The sequence below is a fragment of the Ascaphus truei genome, chromosome 5, assembly GCF_040206685.1.
Source record: "Ascaphus truei isolate aAscTru1 chromosome 5, aAscTru1.hap1, whole genome shotgun sequence".
In the NCBI taxonomy this organism is placed as follows: domain Eukaryota; kingdom Metazoa; phylum Chordata; class Amphibia; order Anura; family Ascaphidae; genus Ascaphus; species Ascaphus truei.
Window position 1 is genome coordinate 152712799 of NC_134487.1, and position 22340 is coordinate 152735138.

The following is a 22340-nucleotide window of genomic DNA, read 5'->3' on the forward strand; positions in this document are numbered from 1 at the left end:
CCGCACTACTCGCCATACATAATAAACGTTTCATTTGCTTTGCCATTGCAAAGTCCTGTTGCTGCTGGTTTTAGCAATCGAACCCTTTTTAAATTCTGTAGTTGAATTTTGGTAGATTGCGGGTGCTGAAAATGTGTCCCTCTGGGAGATTAAAATGGCCATTCACACGCCTTGAGACAAAGGCTGCTATGGTAACGGATGATGCCAGTGAAACTATAATCAGGTGATGAACGGTATGTTCAAAGTGGACAGGCTTCCTCCACTTCTGTTGACCTGTCAAAGCTGTGTGGTAACCAGAGTAACCAGTGTTCGTGAGTCACCATATTAGACATCTGTTTTTGAACTCTGAGCAATGCCTAGAACAGGTTGAGTTTCTGTCAACTTATTATAACACTTAAGGACCTAAAGTGGCATGAAGTAACACTTGTCACCCTGGATACGTAATTGTGCACAACTGTAACGTGAAACTTTAAGAGACGCTTTAAAAAAAAAATATTATTGAATGTAAGGAAAGTCCACTAATACTCTTGAAGTACTATGAACCATATTGAGATTAATTTCATGATGTCATGAGATGGCAATTAAAAAAAAAACCTGTCTGTTTACAACCCATGCACATAAAAGGGCTTACTCCCAAAGGCAAGGGAATCTGATTTTTGTTTTTGTTCCACAAACGACACACAGGTGCTGGGTTCAGATCCTGATTGAAGCGCCTCTGCATATCATTCTGCATTAACAGAACCCTGCTCACTTAATGTAACCATGTATTTGTCACCATAACGCTGTGCCCAGGACATACTTGAAAACGAGAGGTAACTCTCAATGTATTACTTCCTGGTAAAGCATTTTGTAAATAAGTGTTAGGCCTGTTCTGTTATGCAGGATGATGTGCAGTCTCTCAGCTTCCAGGTACTGCTGGGTAAAGAAACTGTTTCGATTCTGAAGCAAAGGGAAAATATAAAGATAAAGATAAATAAGACATTTATTAGGAGCCACATGTTATCATGAACTCAACACTATATAAAACAGTTTTGAATAACTTATTACACCCATATGACTTTCTTCAGATGTCATTATACTGGAGTATAAAAGTCACTTTTTGAAGTGAAACTTCTTTGCTGGCACCTACCTAAATTCTCATAGGACTAAAACTCCTTCATGGAGACAAATGAGTCACGTCCCCCCCTTTTTACTTTGATACTTTTACAGTATAAGCAAACCTGCCACAGTACCAGTACTTTTATAAGCAAACCTGCCACAGTACCAGTACTTTTATAAGCAAACCTGCCACAGTACCAGTACTTTTATAAGCAAACCTGCCACAGTACCAGTACTTTTATAAGCAAACCTGCCACAGTACCAGTACTTTTATAAGCAAACCTGCCACAGTACCCGTACTTTTAGAATTTCAATGACAAAACACAGAGAAGTCACTTAGAACGCGCATGCTCGATACACACCCTGTCCTTTTTTTGTTGTGATTGTAACACACAATAAGTGTGTGTGCCGAGTACGCGCATTTTAAGTGATACTTCTTTGTCTTTTGTAGCTGTTTTGTCACAGAAATTGTATTTGTGATGGTGATGTTTTTAATTAAAAATCAAAACACCGTTTCAGTGCCAAAACGCAAAGAAGTTTGACTTAGACTAATAGTGTTTTAGCTATTTGCACTTCTATATTTATAGTAACTGTGAATTCCGTGTGTGTGTGTGTGTGTGTGTGTGTGTGTGTGTGTGTGTGTGTGTGTGTGTGTGTGTGTGTGTGTGTGTATGTGTGTATGTGTGTATGTGTGTATGTGTGTATGTGTGTATGTGTGTATGTGTGTATGTGTGTATGTGTGTATGTGTGTATGTGTGTATGTGTGTATGTGTGTATGTGTGTATGTGTGTATGTGTGTATGTGTGTATGTGTGTATGTGTGTATGTGTGTATGTGTGTATGCAGTCAGTCAGTCAGTCAGTCAGTCAGTCAGTCAGTCAGTCAGTCAGTCAGTCAGTCAGTCAGTCAGTGTGTGTGTCGGACAGTGTGTCTGTCTCTGTCTGTCAGACAGACAGAAACACTGACAGACACACTGTGTCAGTCAGTCAGTCAGTTTGTGTGTGTGTGTCAGTCAGTGTCTTTCCTCTCCCTCCCCCGAAGTCACTAATGGCCTCTTCTGCCAGCAGTGATTACACTTCCATTTCGGAATTTTGTTACAACACAAGGGATTTTTCCTATCAAAACTCTGTATGTAGGTGCCAGTAAAGAAGTTTCACTTCAAAAACACAGGCATGAACGCAACTGCAAATATCTTGCTTGTCCAATACAATATATCTTTTAAAAATGGTATTATAATTTCATGAGGTTTTTTTGAATAATGATTATTAATTGTTCCATGACTGTCTTGTCTTTCCAGGTAACTACATCCTGTCATTCATAAGAGGGAGGTAAAAAAAAAATCACTGCCAGTAATTTAAATGAGATGTCAGAGAGGTCAATGATGTTTGGTATCATCTGGCATGCTTTACATAGAGCAAGGTTATGAAGCAAGATGTACCATTTTATGTTCTAAACAGCTTGTTTTCCCCTGTACTCAGTTTGTATTGTATTGGACAAATGAGCAGAGGATTTGCCATGGTTATTGTTGCTGGTCACCATTCTGAATGAAGTGTTCCATTGTTGGACTTCTCCCTGCTGAACCACAGTATACATCAGGGGTGCACAAACGTTTCCCCGTGCGCACACCTGCCTGCTCGCCTGGGCGCCTCCTGCTTCCTGCTCGACTCCTGCGTCAAATGGCGTGCGCGGTCATGTGACGACGCGCTGCTATGGTACCGTGATGTCATGTGACCCCGCCGCCGGGTTACCAGGACGACGTGACATGGGAAGGGAAGTGGGTTATAGAGGCCTCACGCGGTCCCATGGCATTTAGTTTAAATGCCTGGGGGGAGAGCGCGGGACCTCTATATCTGCGAAGGAAAGAAGCAGCTCCGTAAATAAACACACTGACTGGCACTGAGTTTGAAGCGGGGAACATGGTTCAATTCCCAATGTCGGCTCCTTGTGACCTTGGGCAAGGCACTTTATTTTTTGTTTTTGGTGCCTGAGGCACAAGGAGATAGATTATAAGCTCCACGGGGCAGGCACCTGTGCCTGCAAAATGTCTGTAAAGAGCTTCGTAAAAGTAGCAGCGCTATACAAGAACTTGCTATTATTGTTATTATTATCTGCCGCGCCCAGCAGTTTGAGCTCCGCTGGTATAAATAATAAGTAAGAAATCAGTTGGCTATAACTAGTAGGAAGTTCCTGTACCATAATCATAATGGTGAAAGGCGGGGTTGCAGACCTGCCTAAGACATGCAAATGAGCATACAGGAATATTTCCATTTGCTATATGCTTTGCTGTGGAGGGTTTTTGACACTTTTTTTACCCACCATAACTTAACTAAGTATGGTAAAACCTATCCTTGCTTCATTTTTGCATAGCCAGTATAACCAACCCCACACCGAGGAGACCCATTCTTGCTTTATCCACTGTAACACCGCCGGAAGAAGAGATCAGTGTATCTCGAAAGCTCGCACAAATAATTGATCATGAACATGAAACATGCTGCCAGGGATTGATAATAGGGAAAAGCAAATAAGTTACATCTTCTCTCCCTCTCTTTCCCTCTCTCCCTCTTCCTCTCTCTCCCCCTCCCTCTCTCCCTCTCTCTCATGGAAATATTACTGTGTGCTCATTCACAGGTCTTAGACAGGTCTGCAACCCCGCCTTTCATCATCGCCCAGCAAACAGTGCTTCCAGTGTAGCCATGGATTCTGGGAAATTACATGCAAATGAGCACACAGTGCTCAAATCCATTTTGACATGGACCCCTATAAGCTTATGCTTGCTGCCATGCTCAGCTTTTCAGCACAGCCTGGGTTAAGATGCATAGCCAGTAAAACCTTCTCACAGACAGCCGTTTCCACCTTTTGGGTCTCGTGTGTGTGTGTGTGTGTGTGTGTGTGTGTGTGTGTGTGTGTGTGTGTGTGTGTGTGTGTGTGTGTGTGTGTGTGTGTGTGTGTGTGTGTGTGTGTGTGTGTGTGTCTCTAAACGTCGGTTTTCAAATTAATCTGTTTACTATCCAATATTAACAGCTTTTTTAATTTCAGCTGCATGCTATAGAAACAGTAGATACCAGGATATTCTCAGTCTTTTCCATTATTAGTCTCCTCTATATTAACATTTTTTTTTTTTTTTAAATGTGTGCGTGTCTCTTGCACATTTCTTACTTCTGCTTTCGCACAATCCAGCATTTCACACGTGGCGGTGTTGTTACCGGAGTTAAAGCAGCAGGCCGTGCTGATATTGCTGCCCTTCCCTAAGCTGTATGTTATTTTTATAAATCTGATGCTTCATTCACGAGATACAAGAGTTTGAAATATTTAGTGTCTGGGAATTTAAAATGAAGCTCTCCCCAGAGCAGCCTTTTTTATATTTTTAAATGAAGCTCGACCAATACATGGCAACATGGAAACCTAAAAATGATGCTTTCCCTGTGTGCAGATCATGGAATCCCCTTTCAGTTCTCCATATGCGGTAACAATAGTTATACTGCTTTGGCACATATATTGAGACACTTGTACGTAGTTTGCTTTACAGTATACCATTAAAAATCATAACATCCCAAGCCATGAAAGTATAGTACTTTTGCCTGTTCAGTTTGTGCCGTGTTTTTGTTTTATGCTGTTGGAATGGTTAAAGCTGATACTAACAATTATAACTATTTCATAACAAAACTGGGGTATATTCCAGAAGTGTTCTTTTCTGTGGTAAGCAGATGATTATACATGTCAAAAGGAGCATTCGTCAAGAACAAAGAGAAGGGTTTCATTGCAAACCAGATGTTTGGAAATATCCAAGTAGTTGGTTAAAAAAAAAAAAATACAACACATGCAAAACGTTCAGAATGGTAGTATGCAGTATTACATAATCCAATAACATAACAAAAATTACAGAACCGCATTATTACCCTGCTAAAGAACAAAATGTATTAATATAAACTAAAAATGCTTATTTTTTGTTTGTAGTTTGCTGCTACTTGATTAGTTTCCTAGTATACCTACTCCATTAACCCTTTAGTGACCAGATGTCTTTGTTTTCCGCATTCAAAATGATTAGGTTTGATTATGGAAGGGTGGCAGTGACCTGTGGTGCTTCTATAATAAGAAAACAGCTTGTGTGTCCAACTGTCTGTCAGGGCCTTACTGTAGCTAAGGGGGTCCTAGGAATGTGCACGCGGCCTCCTAATCCGCATAGCCTGGTGACAGATAAGGAGATCAGAAAACTATAGTTTACACGGGGGGCGCAAAGTTTTTTTTTTTGCCTGCGCCCCCCTGCCGGCGTTCCCCCTCATTTCCGCCCCCCACCTCGCCCCCCTGCCGGCTTCATGACGTAACATGTTGCCGTGGCGACAAGTGTGAGAAACCGCCCGAGCCACGGTAGGTTAGGTTTACAGAGGCCCTGCAGCTCCCCCGGCACTTAATTTAAGTGCCTTCGGGAAGCGCACAAGGCCTCTGTAAACCCTGCACTCACCTGCACTGTGTCTCGCATCCCCCAGTTTGCGCACCGCTGGTTTACACAGAAAGATGAAGAAACAAAAATACGAAGTCAGTTGGCACATGATGAGAAAACAAGAATGCTAGAGGAGAGCGGGGCGAAAAGAATTGGGGACATAATTTATTAGAGGAAAGTGATGGGAGGGAGAGGGAGACCGTGCAAAGCCAGGCTTTATGGTTCCAGAGTACTGCAACCCGTGCGAAGCCTGGCACTGTATCTAGTTGGAAGTATAACACACAAGGTATCTCCTCAAGGTTACAGAAGGCTACAGTTCTCATTATGCATGTAGCTAATGAGCTATAAAAGTTACTTGAATAAATAATGTATTAATGATTAATACAAATAATGGTTTATTGATTTGGTAATACAGTACAGCATTCAGATATCCTGATGTGTAATATTAGGGAGATCCGATGATCCATATACAAATATATTGACTCTTCTATTATCAGAACAGATGTCTGATAATAGAATAAATCAGTCTTTACTTTCCAGTGTCAAAATAAACCTCTTTAGATTGTTCTATTAATGCAGACTTCCAGAAGGGAGTCAAAGGTCACATATTTCCTTCAATTTTATGGTCTGAATCAAGTGAATTAGGTTAAAGAGATGTATCTTTATGTAATCAGATGTTGTCTATTTTGCGAAGCTCATATTGTTTAGCTTTACAGCCTTTATTCTTATGATTTATAAGCCCCTGTTATGACCTCAGTAAAGTACAATTTACATCAGAGTTGAGCTGACTGCAGTACTGTATGCACGGATCAGCGATGGATTGATTCTGAGCTCCTTGTCAGGAATATTATCATCTGTTGCTAGGTTCTAAGGTTTGAGTCTGATTTATTATATAATTGATATCTTAATTTATCGAAGTGGTTTGTTCTCAGATTATTGCAGTTCAGTTAACCTCTGCGAAAGAAGTGTTGGGGGTTTAGTAGCGTTGGAGTCCTTCCTTTTGTTGTACGTATGCAATAAATCCCTTAATACAGCAAAAAGTCTTTCCTTGCATTGATAACATGTTGAGAAAAGCAGCAGAGAATGCAGCTGTAATGTCCCATTCCACAAAGTCTCTCTCTCTCTCTCTCTCTCTCTCTGTCTCTCTCTCTCTGTCTCTCTCCTCTCCATGTCTTCTGATCTCTCACGGCTTCTTTAAATTCTGCTATATTCAGTCCAGTATCTTTCTTGATGGTATCTAGCCATTGAGTTTTTGGACGGCCTCTTCCTCTTTTACCACCAGTCATTCCAAGCATGATGTCCTTCTCAAGCGACTTGCTTTGCATGATGTGACCAAAGTAGGAGAGCTTTTGCTTTGTTATTTTGGCCTCCAATGAGATTATCGGTTTTCTCCGTTCCAGGACTGGTAGGTTTGTTATTCTGGCTGTCCACGGAATGCGCAGCAGACGTCTCCAGCACCACAATTCAAATGCATCGATCTTTCGCCTATCTGCCTTTCCCAGAGTCCAGGTTTCGCAGCCATACATTGCTATTGGGAAAACGATCGCACTGACCAATCTGCATTTAGTTGCCAAGCTGATGTCTTTACTCTTACAGATGTTGTTCATACTGATCACTGCATTTCTACCAAGTACCAACCATCTCTTAATCTCAGCGGTGCAGTCGCCATCGTTATCAATTTTGGAGCCATGGAAGATTAGATCTTTAGCCACTTAAATTTCCTCATTATTGTTCTTGATATTAACGTTCGCATTTTTTGCTGTTGTCATGATCTTTGTCTTCTAATGTTCAGATGCAATCCAACCTTCTCACTTTCTTCTTTGACTTTCATGAGCAGATGTTCGAGATCCTTCTTGTTTTCAGCCAGAAGGGTAGTATTGTCGGCGTATAGGAAGTTGTTGATGTTTCTGCCGCCTATTTTCATGCCAATCTGGGATTCATCCAGGCCTGCTTGCCACATGACCGCTTCTGCGTACCTGTTGAAAGCTGCTGGTGACAGGATGCATCCTTGGCGTGTGCCTTTTCCGAACTTGAGACAATCGGTGTCTCCGTATGGCATTCGGACTGTAGCTTCTTGATCTTGATATGGTGGTGTGCCCATTTCCTTCAGGCAGGTCCAGAACTTGTGCTCAATTACATCAAACGCCTTTGAATAATCGATGAATCACATGTAGAGATCTTTGTGATACTCCCTGTTTTTTTCCATCCATCGAAGGTTGGCAATGTGATTGCCTCTGCCTTTCCTGAAGCCAGCTTGCACATCTGGCATTTCCCTATTGACCGTTGTACTCAAGCGTTGTTGGATAATCTTCAGAAAGATTTTGCTTGCATGTGGTGTCAAGGCTATGGTGCGGTAATTCGAGCAATCCTTTGTGTCACCATTCTTCGTAATTGGGATGAATATAGATCTTTTCCATTCTTTCGGCCACTCGCACGTGCTCCATATGCATTTACATAATGCTGTTAATGCTGCCGCTGGTATGAGCTTCAGCAATTCTGCTGGTATGCTGTCGATTCCTGGGGCTTTTCCATTAGCTAATTGCTTCATTGCCCATATGACTTCTTCCTCCATTATATCTGGCTCCAGTTCCAGTTTATTGTTCTCCTCCGTCGGATGGTTCTGATGTTCACTTTCATACAACTTCTCTGTGTATTCCTTCCACCGATTGCGTAGGGCTTGCTGGTCATGCAATTGCTGGCCATTGCTCCCACAAACTATTGCCCTCCAAGCCTTGAATGTTGACCGTGTCCGCTTCACATGTGTGTAGAGTTCTTGCGTATGACCTTTCCTGTTCGCATCCTTCATCTTGTGTCTCTATTCCTTCCAGTAGTTCTTTGTCCTTTGTAGCCTCTCTTTGGAATTCTGCATTCAGTTTTCTGAACTCTTCTCTGTTCCCAGTAGCGTTGGCCTTCCTTCTCTCTTCTGCGATGCTGATGGTCAAATCGGAGATCCATTGGGCTGATTTCGATGGTTTCTTGTACGGGACATGTTCTAAGGCTGTTACGATAACGCATGCTTTCACTTCTCCATACAGCTCGTCTGGATGCGTCATCTGTAGCGAGGAGGTCGATTCTTTTCTTTACTTTGACAGCGTAGCTGGGGCTGATCTTGTCTGTATCGAATTTCTTTGTGGCTGCTGTTTGTTTGGAGTTACATAATCTTAGTTTGACTGTGGCTACCAACAGTTGGTGATCTGATCCGCAATCGGCACCAGGGTATGTCTTCACAGATAAAAACACAAAAAACACAGCGCACAACGCTCATAGTGCATTAAAAATTATATTGACATAAACAATAAATAAGGTGAGTATTGTGCGTACATCAAGATAGTTTTAAACAAGCATTTTCGGGATATTGTTACCCAAACACCACGTGGAAGCCGGATCAGATGTCCTCGCATGTGAGTGGAAACTGGTTCCTTGGACACCGGTTCCTGTTCAGGTAAGTATGGAGTCTCTGATAGTTCTTGCTCCCATAAACGAATCAACACGTTTGCAGCTCTACCAAAGGTTGCTGCTACAAGCGGAGCTCCACGCCAGCTGAGATCCTCTCTCTCCCCTCCGTTTAGACACTTCCGGATTGGTGACGTCACCGCGGGGTTCTCGCCGATATTTGCGCCGATTTCACTGGGTCAGCTCGTCGTACTGGGGCAGTACAGTTGACCTCCGCATGAAACTTGAACATGCGGAGGAAGAAACTCTGCTCCACTTGCAGTACCGCACCTGATCCGGCTTCCACGTGGTGTTTGGGTAACAATATCCCGAAAATGCTTGTTTAAAACTATCTTGATGTACGCACAATACTCACCTTATTTATTGTTTATGTCAATATAATTTTTAATGCACTATGAGCGTTGTGCGCTGTGTTTTTTGTGTTTTTATCTGCTAGTTTAGGGGGTTCCTGAGCCCTCCCTATACCGCAGCTGCAGACGCTCAGATTTGTTCAATTAAGGTCACGTATTTTACCTTATATATTCATCACTTCACTTATAACATTAGCTGCGCACTTTTTTCCTCACTTATTCACTATGTCTTCACAGCCAAGATCGAGCTCTGCCACTTCTTCTGACACAGGATGCAGTGAATTTGGTTTCTGTATTCTGCACTTGATGATGTCAAGGTGTACAGCCGCTGTTTGGGTTGTTCAAACCAAGTGTTGGTAATCGTTAGCCGATGTTCTTGACAGAATTGAACCAGTCGGTCTCCTGCCTCGTTCTGCACTCCTAAACCAAATCTTCCAGCGATTTCGGGTTCTGCCATAGTTACCACTTTGGAGTTGAAATCGCCAATTATGTAGATAATGTCCTTATTGGGTGTTTGGCTTAGTGCATCCTGAAGTTCGCCATATAACTTTTCCGCTTCCTCTTCAGATGCGTCTGTTGTTGGGGAGTATATTTGCAGAATCATAACATCACAAGGTTTCCCTCTGATTCGACTGGTCGCCATTTGATCGCCGAGTGTCTGATAACTCTTGGTGGCTTTGGCAATTTTCTTGTTCACGATAAAGCCCACTCCTCGCCGTCTGGCGGTGTCATTGCCAGAATACACCGTGTGCTCGCCGGAATTGAAGAAGCCATTGCCAGTCCAATGCATTTCACTGATGTTCAGTCGATTCATTTCCCTTTTCACAATGTCCAATTTTCCTGCGTTCAGACCCTCCACGTTCCAATCTTGTATGGTTTTGTACAGCACAGAGTAGTTATTTCGCTGAGGCCCACGTCAGCAGGTGGGCATCCCAATGGATTTATCCTATCTGCGTCATCACTGCCCCAGCTACCCCGACCTCCTCCTTGCTCTTCCCCAAACGCATTTGGGGTACCTTCCAGCTTAGGGGTCCCACTTTCCAATACCGTGTTGGAATCAATGTTGAATCGTTATAGTTTTTGGCAAAATACTGGGGTAGGTTGCCAGGTCTTTCCCCAGGGCGGAGCCGTTTAGCCAGCATACTACAGTATACTGTTGCCACCCCCCAACACCACGATAAGGAGAACGGTTGGAATTTGTAGAGTCTACTTTCCACAAAGTAGACCCTACTATACAGCTTGAAATCTGATCTCCGTGGAGTCACCTGGTGCTCAGTATGGTTGATTCTATACTGTGGTTCTAAATCAGGGGTGCTCAACTCCAGTCCTCAAGACCACTCAACAGGTCAGGTTTTAAGCATCTCCCAGCTTTAGCACAGGTGTTGCAGTCTTCGGAGCCACTGATTAGCAGTGGCTCATTCAGTGGTTCCGAAGACTGCAACACCTGTGATGAAGCTGGGATATGCTTAAAACCTGACCTATTGGGGATTCTTGAGGACTGGAGTTGAGCACCCCTGTTCAAGGTAATTATTTTGGTTTGTGCAAAGCTGTTGGATGCAAAAGACACCTCTGGGTTTAGTTACTGTCAATCTTATAATGACCTCTCTTTTTTTCAAGCTAGTAAGAAGAATATCTAATTTTCTCTGCGTGTCATAAATGGTGATAAATATCTGTTGGTATTCAAAAGCCTGAATTAATTCCCAGTTCCCACTCTGATACCTTCTAGCGTCGATGTGTGAGATTTTGAGATTCTGAATCACACAAATGTTGTTTTATTTGGAAAAGTGTGAAATTAAAATGATACAACAATTAACAACATAAATTTGAGTAGCGGTAAAGTGAAATAAATTCAAATAGTATGGCCCTAAAATTCCTGCTATATAGTGCATATCAGAGAATATATAATACTGAAAGAGGCATAAACGTAGCAGAAATGCTTTAGTTTTTTAATCAGGCCTGTGGTATACTTGGGGAAGAAGGCGGCCTCATTCTACATGCCTCTAATACAATCCCTCTTCCTCTCCCCCAAATATATTTTTTTAACCTGGTCTGAACCACCATGATGTGACACATTTTCTATTGCCCACCAAGTGCCATATTGTTTCTCCCAGACAATAATTCTTTTAAGGAAACAAAGTGTACTGCACTCCACTGAACTCCAATATACAGTACTTCTTTATCAATGTTGGAACAAAACCATACAAAAAAGTTGCATTTTGTACTCGCTTTGTAGCGTGGAGACTTTGATAACTAGATCATCCACAGGCCATAAAATAATGGGAGAGACCACCTGTATTTCAGTGAGTAGTATTTGATCTTCTCTTTACCTGTTGTATAATGTCATTTTTATACTAATGATTTGGTAAACTGTGGCTCCTCAAAAAGTCAACCTGTGTCCTTTACAGCCTGTGTAGTATGTCGCATTATTTCTTAATGCTGTTTCTTGCATTGCACTGCTCTGGTTGCTGTAGTACTTGTACTTTGTGTTAAACTTCAAATATGACTTTAATGCAGGGGTTATCAAACATCTCATGGGCACCACCAGCAATATAAGGATGTAAAAACAACCAGTGTAATTGCACACACAAACATGTGCTATATGAATCAGTTATCGATTTTCTTTCCCAAAAAACAAGGACTGACTTAAAGCTGCAGTTCAGGTAATAAATAAATAAATAATTTATTTATTTTTTAAATAAATCTGTTCTGTACTATGAGAAAATACTTTTAGCATTTAATTTTTTTTTAAATAAACAATTTTAATGTAACAAGCATTTTTGTTCCTATAGCAACCATTTACAAAGTCACATCCCCTTCCCCTTCTGAAACAGCATCACCTTTTTGAGCCCTGCCCTCTCTGGCAGTGAACCAATTGAATCTAGTGCTGCCTGGTCACATGATCTTCCTCACAGAACTTTGGCTGTCAGTGCAGCAGAACAGGACCCAGGAGGCATTTAGTGAAACCCGAGCCGAATCTTCAGCGATCAATTCCAGGAGAACGGATTGATCAGCAACTTGGCTAATCAATGGTCAGTGTGTAGATTGTATTGATGCACATATTGAATGGGGGGAGGGGTGGAATATATATATATATATATATATATATATATATATATATATAAAATACTTTTTTTTTTTTTTTTTAAGACCGCTTGAAATGCAGCTTTAAGGCCATCAGGAGAACCACTTTTTTTTTTATTTTTTAATTATTAATACTAATTTTAGTGGCAATTTTACAATTTTAACATGAATATAAAAAATACAGTAGCGAACAGTGGTGGTGACCCAAAAATAGTTGGATGAAATTAAAAGGATTGGGGCGGGAAGGCATGTTCATGTTCAGTCCAAAGTTATTTATGTTCCAAATTATTAGTAGTTGCACATTATGAATTAGAACAGAAATGTGAAAGTAAGTTTACAACAAGTATACGATTTGGCCCAAGGCCCAATTAAAAAAAAAAGGGGGGGGGGGCATAATTCACTTTGTTCCTTCAAAGGAGCATTGAGTATTGGTTGAGGCCTGGTATAGCTGCATGTGCGATCCAGGGTTGCCTTACTCTGGAAATTGGCACGTGTGTGAAGAGAACCACTGTTTTAATGGATTGTGATATAGGCAAACTTTATATCTGGCCTATACACAGAGCAAACGAATTAGCTTAAATTGCCCACTACTACAGTACTAGGTCTTCTACTGTACTGAATATTGCAAACTATTTTCCCTCTATATTTGCTCCACAAGTGCTGGTAGTTTTATAGGACTCCGGCTGTTTCTCTTCCGGCCCTGTTCTTCATACCTTTAATGACAGAGTGCCCCTTAACAACATAAACACCATCATCAGTGCTGATCTCATGTTTTTGCATAACTTGGAACGAAACCTGTACTTAAAGCACTCGTTTCTTCCAGCGCCTGCTCTGGGGTATGGCTTTAAAGCAACATTCTTCCACGCCCAGCTTCATTTCTGATGTTTGTGAGTCAGTGCTGGAATAAATCTGTGGGATGGACAATATATATGGAAATATTTTATTCGTTTAAAAAGTGAGGAATCTTATTTAATAAAGTCACAAAGTACTGTGATGCGCTTTATTCGCATTTACAACATAAACTGTGTTGGGAAAACAAGTCTACTTACAGGTTGTGATACTTTGTATTGGACTAGATTGACATGCACAAAAATACGTGATATCCTTATCAGTTAGTAAAAGTGATCATACTGTAACCAGCAAGTTATTTTTAATCTAACTGGAAAGCAGAAATACTAACATTTGGTGATTTTCTTATGTCTTTCAAGGTCTCTGAACATGACACATTTTATCAATGAACTGAATTATATCTGAATCCATAGTAATCAATACAAAAGTATGTAAAAAATAAAAACTGTCAACTACATGGGCTTGCGAGCAAGTAACTTTGTCTCTACAGCTCTTTGTAGGACTTATGCTCCATATACTTCTCAATAGTATTGAGCCAGAAAATCCCTGTTGGAGCCTACATTGTGGTTATCCATTGCAATGACTACTTGTGTTGCATTATTTTTACCCTTGGCAAGATGTGCACACAGTATTGAATCTGGCACCTTCCTGCATGGCCCAGTAAATATTGTCATTTATCTGATGTCGGCTAGATGGATTGCCTGCTTGTAGATGCCAAAATCTGAATTAGATTCGGCTCCCTTGGATACTGTGGTATTTAATAATTTATTTTTAACTTTGTAGATACTGTTGTCCAGTTTTTTATTTTTTTTGGGCTCCGTATTTGGTACCACGTTGTATTCCATATTTTGGTTGGCAGCTGCAAGAGTTTAAACAGACTGTTTAAGTAGAAGGCGCTTGGAGGAAACAAATGTAACCCTACAAACTAACAAAAGAAAGATCTGCCACCCATGGAGATGCAATCTGAGTAAATGAGTAAAGCCTTGAAGAAGTTTAAACTTTGCTGCTTCACATTGTACGCAATAATGCACACAGCACCAGTAACCAGTATAAGTTCCATCCGTACTACAGGGAAGTAAAAACAAAATGTATTGATTTGATCAACCATCTGCAGTTTGGATCACTGCTTATTTACTCAAAACAGGGCAATGTATCAAGCTGTTACCTCACATGCACTACTGCAGGAAATTACGGCAGATTCATTGTATGTACGGTATATGGTTCATTAGGAGCTAGAGTTGCATGATAATACATGCACACTTTTGATATGCCCATTTATCAACATCGCCTGATCACACAGCTAACTTTTATGCATTTGAAGAGATCTGCTATGCTGGCTAATTTTAATACATTTTAATTATAATGAAATGCAATGTACCCTAGATCAGCGGTGCGCAATCTGTGGGGCGCGACCCCCAGGGGGGGCGCGAGACTGCTGACGGGGGGCGCGGGGTTTACAGAGGCCCCGCGCGCTTCCCGAAGGCACTTAAATTAAGTGCCGGGGGAGCTGCAGGGCCTCTGTAAACCATACTTACCCGTGGCTCCGGCGGCTTCCTCCCGGCGTCGCCATGGCAACGCGGCGTCAAAATGACGCTGCGAGATCATGTCAACGTGACGTCATCACGCCGGTGCGAGGGTAAGTTGGGGTTGGGGGGGGCGCGGGAGTGAGGGGACAGCCGGCAGGGGGGCGCAGGGAAAAAAGTTTGCGCCCCCCTGCCCTAGATAATAACCACAGTACCATTTCATAAACGTATTAATATAAACATTAGCACATTCAACACATTATATCAGCCACTCAATTAGAATATTAAAATAATGATGGTATTGCCATTTCCTCATTAAATATTGTTTTAGAACTATCAAAACATTTTGCTGTAAACTGAAATTCTTTGTCAAACTCAAACTTAATTGCATATGTTTAATGACCTCAGCAACAACATGGCTGAGATTTCTAAAATGGCCAACCTTACTGTATTCATTGTATGTGGGGAGGAAGGGAAAGTTTAAATACTTACATTGATGCCTTAATATGTTTGTAAAAAGTAATAATCTCAGCTATCCATACTGTGGCTTGCACAGAGCCTCACTATTACTCTAACCATTAGAGGAATGTGTCATCTAAGGAAATGGGGCAGGCATTTTGTAGTAATGCGGAGGTCAGGTATTATGATGGGTTACGTTAACCTTTGGGATCTCAATCTAGGCCATGCCTGAAAGCATTTTCAGTTTGATGGCTAGAGACTAGTGTCCTTAGCAGAGGTGAGGACAGGCAGGTTTTAAATGAGTTTTTCCTTTCAAAATCTACCTTTCTAAGGAAGGAGTAGTTTCATTTTCACTGAAATAGGCGTTCCCGGGATTATTTGAAGCCCAATTAAATCCCAAACCCTGAATCACTCCATGCTATATAATTGCAATGTCATTGAAATAATCTTGGCTATGCCTACAGGATTTGCATTAACATAGGCACAGATGACTCTGACCCGGATGGTAACTGGGTGTAATTAGTTTGAGACAAGCTAGTTACCACTTGGGAAAATATCAGTTTCTCATAAACGGTTACTTTCTAGCCAATTAGCCGTTGAGAGCCTGTTGTCGTTAACAGTTTGGCTGGCCATTTTGTGCTTCGAATTGGTGGTTGCAGACACAATCCAGACGCAATCAGCTGTTGATGCTGCAGATGTTGCCGAAACAGAACAGATGCGTGTTCAAGGCAGTTTTCCGTTAACTCCAAAACAAATTGAGAAATAATTTGAATTTAAATCTTGTTGCAGGCATGAACACCTGCATTAAGGAGCAATGTGGTGGGGCTTGTCTAGGGGTAAAATAAAAAAAAAAACCTAATCCCTCATCATCTTCGCATTATGTTTCCTGAGGATGGATCCTGCAATGGCAAGCAGCAACCCAGCTGCTGCTGAGAAACATAAAAGACGATGTATTACGAGGGCTGAGCACTCTCTCTTAAATGGCCACAAGGAGAAGAGTGTATGGGGAAAGGGAGAGATGAAAGGGGGGAGATACAGCAAGAGCGAGGGTAAGGGGACAAGAAGGAGAGAGAGAAATGTAGAGAGCGAGAGAGCTGAGGGAGAGGTGAACAATAGGAGATGGGGAGGGGGAGGGAGGTGGGTGATGTGTCAGCAACACACTGCAGTGTTAAGTGAGGGTACAAAGTAGGGTTTGGCTAACTGCTTTAATTTGCTCTTCCACAGAATTTTGGCGTAAGCAGTTTTTTTAAGTTACTAAAGCAGGAAATAAACTCACTGATTTTAGATCTTTGAATAATAAAGGAGTGGGTAACACTCTCTTAATATGCAGTTTTTCTCAAGCCACAGCATAGCGTCCTTGGAAGCATTTCAATTCATAGAATGCATGATTGTATCGTTAATAGAGCCCCAGGAAAGGAGATGTTTGTGCATGCAACAAGCCCTTATGCTTTCTTCTTGCAGAAAAAAATGAAATGCCATGTTCACAAAGCTTTTGTTTTAATGAACTTGCATTTGTGTGGTTTCTGAAGACAGACAGTAATTTATTTACTATTCACTGGATGTGATGCATTTCTTTTCATCTTCCAGGAATTTGTTTGATCTTGTTCAGTATGTGTTATCATGTACTGCTACATTTAACCCATTAAAGCAAACATGAATTGGTACAAACAGTAAGTGTACTGTATGTATGATGTAGTTTAGCGCTTGGATATCGTGTGATGGTATTAATGAAGTAACATCACACACTTGCATAACATTGAACATGCAGAACAGTAGAACTTTCTATACACTTTCTAAACACTCCAAGTGTGGCCAGTGCTGTAATTTAGAGCAGATTTTCTCCATCAGCCCCTGACAGATTGAGAACCGGGTGGTCCTCCACAGCTGATTCGCACTATTTTTAGCTCAGGGCCCCTAGTTACTGAGATACTAAGCTTTAAGTTACTGATGTTCTTCCTGGATATTCAAAGAGGATTGCCACCGTTATTAAATAAGAAGCTGCAATGTCCTCACCCTAATGACATTTCAACTTCCTATTGGCCCATGGAACTAAGACCGTTTTTTTTTGTTTGCTGCCATTTTGATTTCCAAAATGGGAGAGCACACACTAGCAACTAAAAAGGTAAGGCTGCGCTTATAGTGACGGTGAAAGTGTCGTGACGTTGCGTGAAAACAAATGTATTGACGCCGTTGCGGGCGCTTATAATAGGCGTGACGGTTTGGTCGCGATCGCTGGAAGTCACTTCAATTTGATTTTTCAGTGACCTCAGCGCGACGTCTCCATCGCGTCGCCGGCACTATAAGCGCAGCCTGAGTCATTTCTTGCACCAACAGCAATTTACCAGGTCTGCCATAAGTTTCTTTGTAGGCCAGCACCAATCCCTTAGAGGAAATTTCAAACATAGCCAGAGGTTCCTCTATACATGTCCTGTACTGGCGGTTATGGGAAGTGTTCAGTGGCAGTAGAACTGTGAAATTGAGTCGTCTTTCGCTTAAAAAAGGGTAAGGGCAGGGGTGTCCAACCTGTGGCCCGCCATGGCAAAAATCTACTAAATAATACGAAATCCTTAAAATTAAAAAAAAAATCACAGGAAAAACATATGAATATTAATAAAACATTTGAAAAATTTACAGAATTTTAATAACTTCTTTAAAGAGGCAGTCACCGTCATTATTTCTTTTAAATGCAGAATTGGGTGCCGGTAGCCTCTCTGGGATTCACTATATGTCTACATTTCAAAGCTGCCGTGCTCTGTGGGCCAATAGGAAGCTGTGACATTATCAGGGGCGGCTTCCTATTGGTCCATGTGACGAGGAAGCTGAAAACTACAGCGAGCTGTAGGAGAAACCGGCAACCCCTTCAGAAGTCTATCTCCAGAAGCAGGGGGTCCCCGAAGCTGAAATTAATGGGGTTCAGCTCCAGAGACTCCCTGCTTCAGCCCTTTATTGAAAAAAATGAAAAGAAAAAAAATCTGGGACTGCCTCCAACAACTAAAAACGTTAAATAAATCGAATCTATTTAAATAAATAAAACATTTGTTATTCCCCATATTTGTTTTGTGAGCAGACTTTTTTTTGGCAATGAACTTTGTTAAACTGGAGTACAGATCCGTACTGACAGACGAGCGTGTGCACAGTCTGCTTCTGTTATCTCCCCCACACCCCACAAAAATCAATCCTAATATTGGAAAACTGGTAATGCAAGTTCAGAAACCCCATTGACACATTTTACATTCAGATTTTTTTATTTATTTATAAGGTTGTCAAGCTTATTCTATTCAATAAAAAATGTTTGTAATTTAATGTTTTTATTATCCTGGTTTATTTTTGCCGTCCTTCAGTGTAGGTTTCGCTATTAATTTAAACCAGATGTGGGGGGCAGTAGGACAGCGGCCCGCCAAAAATGTGCCCATTTATTGACCCGCCTGAAATAAAGGTTGGCCACCCCTGTTAGTCCTTGTACATAGTAGGCGCGACTGAGCGTGTGACGTCACGCGCGCGTTCAGTACAGGTAATCAGTGGCCTGTGGGGTCTGGAGGAGGAGATGTGACCAAGAGCAGCTCAATTCAATGTTTGGAGGCGTGCCCGCACGTGAGTGGCTCGCCATCATTGGCGGAACCGCGCACATGATCCGGCCGTCGCAAGACAACATCAAAAGATTGTTGTCTTGCGAAAAATGGCCGTGCTGTTGCACGCGCGATCTATGGCCGCATGCATTACCTTACAGGCTTTTGTGTGCATCGCGCGTTGTCGAACTTACTATGGCCACGGGCTTATTTTCATCCTCTGCAGTGCAGTAGGTTTCTTAAGCTATGGAGAAGGCAACATTGAATACCATTTTATATTGTTGTTACTTAAATATTTTTCCTATATAGATAAAGAGAACAGACAGATCTTTTATGCTGCACACCGTAGTACGTACCCCTGATAGTAATGTAAATAGTGTAGGCAGAGATTAAAAATCGCTTTAATTCAAAGAATGGAAATTTTAATAAAAAAGCAATGAAAAGTGAGTGGTGTACCTGAAGTAATAATATCAATATTTTATTGGTGCGTAAAGTCTCCACCAAAAAAGATATACAGTTCCTATAGTATAGGCAGTTATTTGGGATATAACCCCTGATTTACATACAGTCAAATTTATTATAATAGATTCTTTGCTTATCAAGAGTTCAATGGTATTGTTCCTCTCGATTATATTGGTTAGCCAGCTTGTACAAGAGAGAACAGGCTCACAGTTATCCCATTTCAATGGCTAGTCCATGCTATTCCCATAGCCTGTTGTTGAGCAGTCACATGTATATAGGTAATATGAAAGAGAAAGTCTCTAAGTGCAGTGACACCTGGTTTTCCTGCACTGCTGTCCCCATACACCCTCTATCTGTGGTTGGGCTGTATGGCTAGTTTGTAGCAGATCTATTTATTTTGCCCATTTAACAACATCCGATATCTGGCCTGTAGCTAGTCTGCTAAAGGAGTTTGCTCATGTGCATTGTCAGTGATATTTGATTTTACAGGCAGTCCTCGGTTATCCGACACAATGCGTTACTCAAAATGGCGTTGTAAAGCGAAACACGTTTTCCCATAGGAACACTGTTTAAATGAAAGGTTCTGTTCCTGAAGGCATTTTTAACACTAAAATACAGCAAATATTTTATGCAGGCAATAAGATATGCAGCACACACATAAATTATATAGTGTATATACCGTATTATATATATAATATAACATAATAAATAATATATTATATAGTATAATATAATATTATATAGTATAATATATATATATATATATATCTATATATACGCTCTTACGACGCTTTGCAACGTTGTTTATGTGAATGTGTATATATATATATATATATATATATATATATATATACACATACACAACGTTGCAAAGCGTCGTAAGAGCGTTGGATAAGCCATTTTGGCGTTGTAAAAATGAATATAGGTATGCATTGCATAGCGTTGGATAAGCCATTCGTTGTAAAGCGAAGCGTTGTAAAACGAGGACTGCCTGTATTCTCATAACCTATAGTTAAGACAAAAATCACATAAATATAGGTGACATGAAGGAGAGAGTCCCCGAGTGCAGTATTTGGTTGTTTCCCTGCACTAGTATACAATGTATATCCTTTGTCATTAGACTTCTGGCTACTTTGTAAAAGGTCTGTTTCATTTTGCCTGTTTTAGCAGAAATAAAGTATCTAGCTTGTAGCCACAAGGTAACTTAAGGTAAAGGGATTTGCTGATGTGTAGGGTCTGAGTAGAATAGGCAAACCCCTCCCTTAATTATTAGTTAAGTGAATCTTTTTAGAGTATTTAAGTCAGTCTATCTTGGCTGTGTAACATCTTCAATGTCACAGATAAGGTGTCTGAGATGTCAATAATGGAGGTGAAGAATACAATAAGAACTGGACTCTGGCCTTCATCAATAACCCTGCAACTGTGAGAACTTGACTTTTGTAAATGTTCTGGCAATTTGTACACATCGATAGACTCGGTATCTAAGCTGCTGCGTAATCTTCAGTGCTACACTGCCCTGCCAGGTCTCCTTTATACACCTTTTCTTTCAACTCCTTCTCTTATCCTCCAGTACATGGGAACTCTCTCCTCCTTGCCTCTCATTATGCCCTCCCTATTTTCAGTTTTTTCACTCCTTTGTAAACTTTTCTCTTCTCACCAACTTTCCCACTGCCCTCCTATCCACATTTCTTAATCACCCCTCCATGTGCCCATACACTGCACCACTATTTACACACCTTTCCCAACAACTTCTTTACCCCTCAATAAAAAGCACCCCCCACAAATCTGTTCACCCTCCCTCTCACTGCTGGGGATTTCTCTCCTAATCCTGGACCCATCTATATACAAACCTGCTCTCACCCTCACCTCCATGCCACCTCTTCCCCAGCTAATCATATTAACCCATCTCATTTACTACTGACCAACTTTAAAACTCGCATCGCAAAAGAAGCTTCCCAATAGCCTGGAATCATAGCTACTATCCCACTCTCAGTCACTCCTACCAACAATTGTAGCCAAGCACTGCCATCTACTGCACTTATTCCCTCACCTGCTCTCTCTGTCAGTCTTCCAACATAGCACTTAGATTGTAAGCTCTCCGGGGCAGGGATTTCCTTTTCTTTTGTCTGACTTTGCAGCACTTATTGGATTATTATAATTCCCTGTACTGTATTGTCTGTGTGAAGCCCGGAGTACACTTTTGGCGCTATATGAATAAAGATGCACACAAACATACACACAATGGTGCACATATTTAACTGTTGCCACGCTAAAAAGCTGGGTACCATACTGATTCCCTGTATTAATATGGAAATCCATTGTTATCTCTTTATGCCTTCTGAGGATAACTATATACGCTCTCCTAAGAATAGGTAGTCTCTATAGGTCTGTAGTATCAGTAAATCAATACAAATCTTGCTAAACTATTACATTCAGGAGTATCACCCAAGCTCTATAAAAGTGATCCACCGAACCGCATAGTGCTACAATAGGAGCATCAAATACTGTACCACTCTCCCCCCTTCCTTCTTGGTGGCGTCACACATAGTGATGCCACACGAACACAACACACGTTTGCTAATCGGCTTCAGCGAATTATTATTTGGTCATGTATATATTACTGCTGTAAAGTGCTATGTATATTGATGGTGCTATAATAATAAAGATATGCATACATAATCCTATAAGTACGGTAAATAGTTGTTTAAACGGTTATATCTCCATGGAAACCAAGTGCTTTGGAAGGTTTTCACAATCTTTTCCTCTTTCGTGATTGTACAAAAATGTGAATTTACAGACAAAGTAACTTATTCTTTACAACACATTTATTTTTTAATAATTAAGATGCCCTTTGACGGTTTGTCTATTTATGCATCAGCAACTTTCTTGTAAGAAAACAAATGAGTATAATTTCACTTTAAGAGTGATTGACACATTATCGTAATAAATAATATCGTAATAATGCCAATAAGTTACGAGCAGACCGGAATGTTACTTTAATATTACATAAGTATGAATTAGCAAAGTTTAATTGCCTATTTTCCAATTATCCAACACTCTGA

The 22340-nt window shown here is 41.0% G+C and overlaps 1 protein-coding gene across 7 annotated transcripts in view; it reads left to right on the top strand.

The window, feature by feature from the left end:
* NR3C1 (nuclear receptor subfamily 3 group C member 1) overlaps positions 1 to 22340 on the top strand; it is a 224674-nt gene that overhangs the window by 132768 nt on the left and 69566 nt on the right. The window lies entirely within an intron of this gene.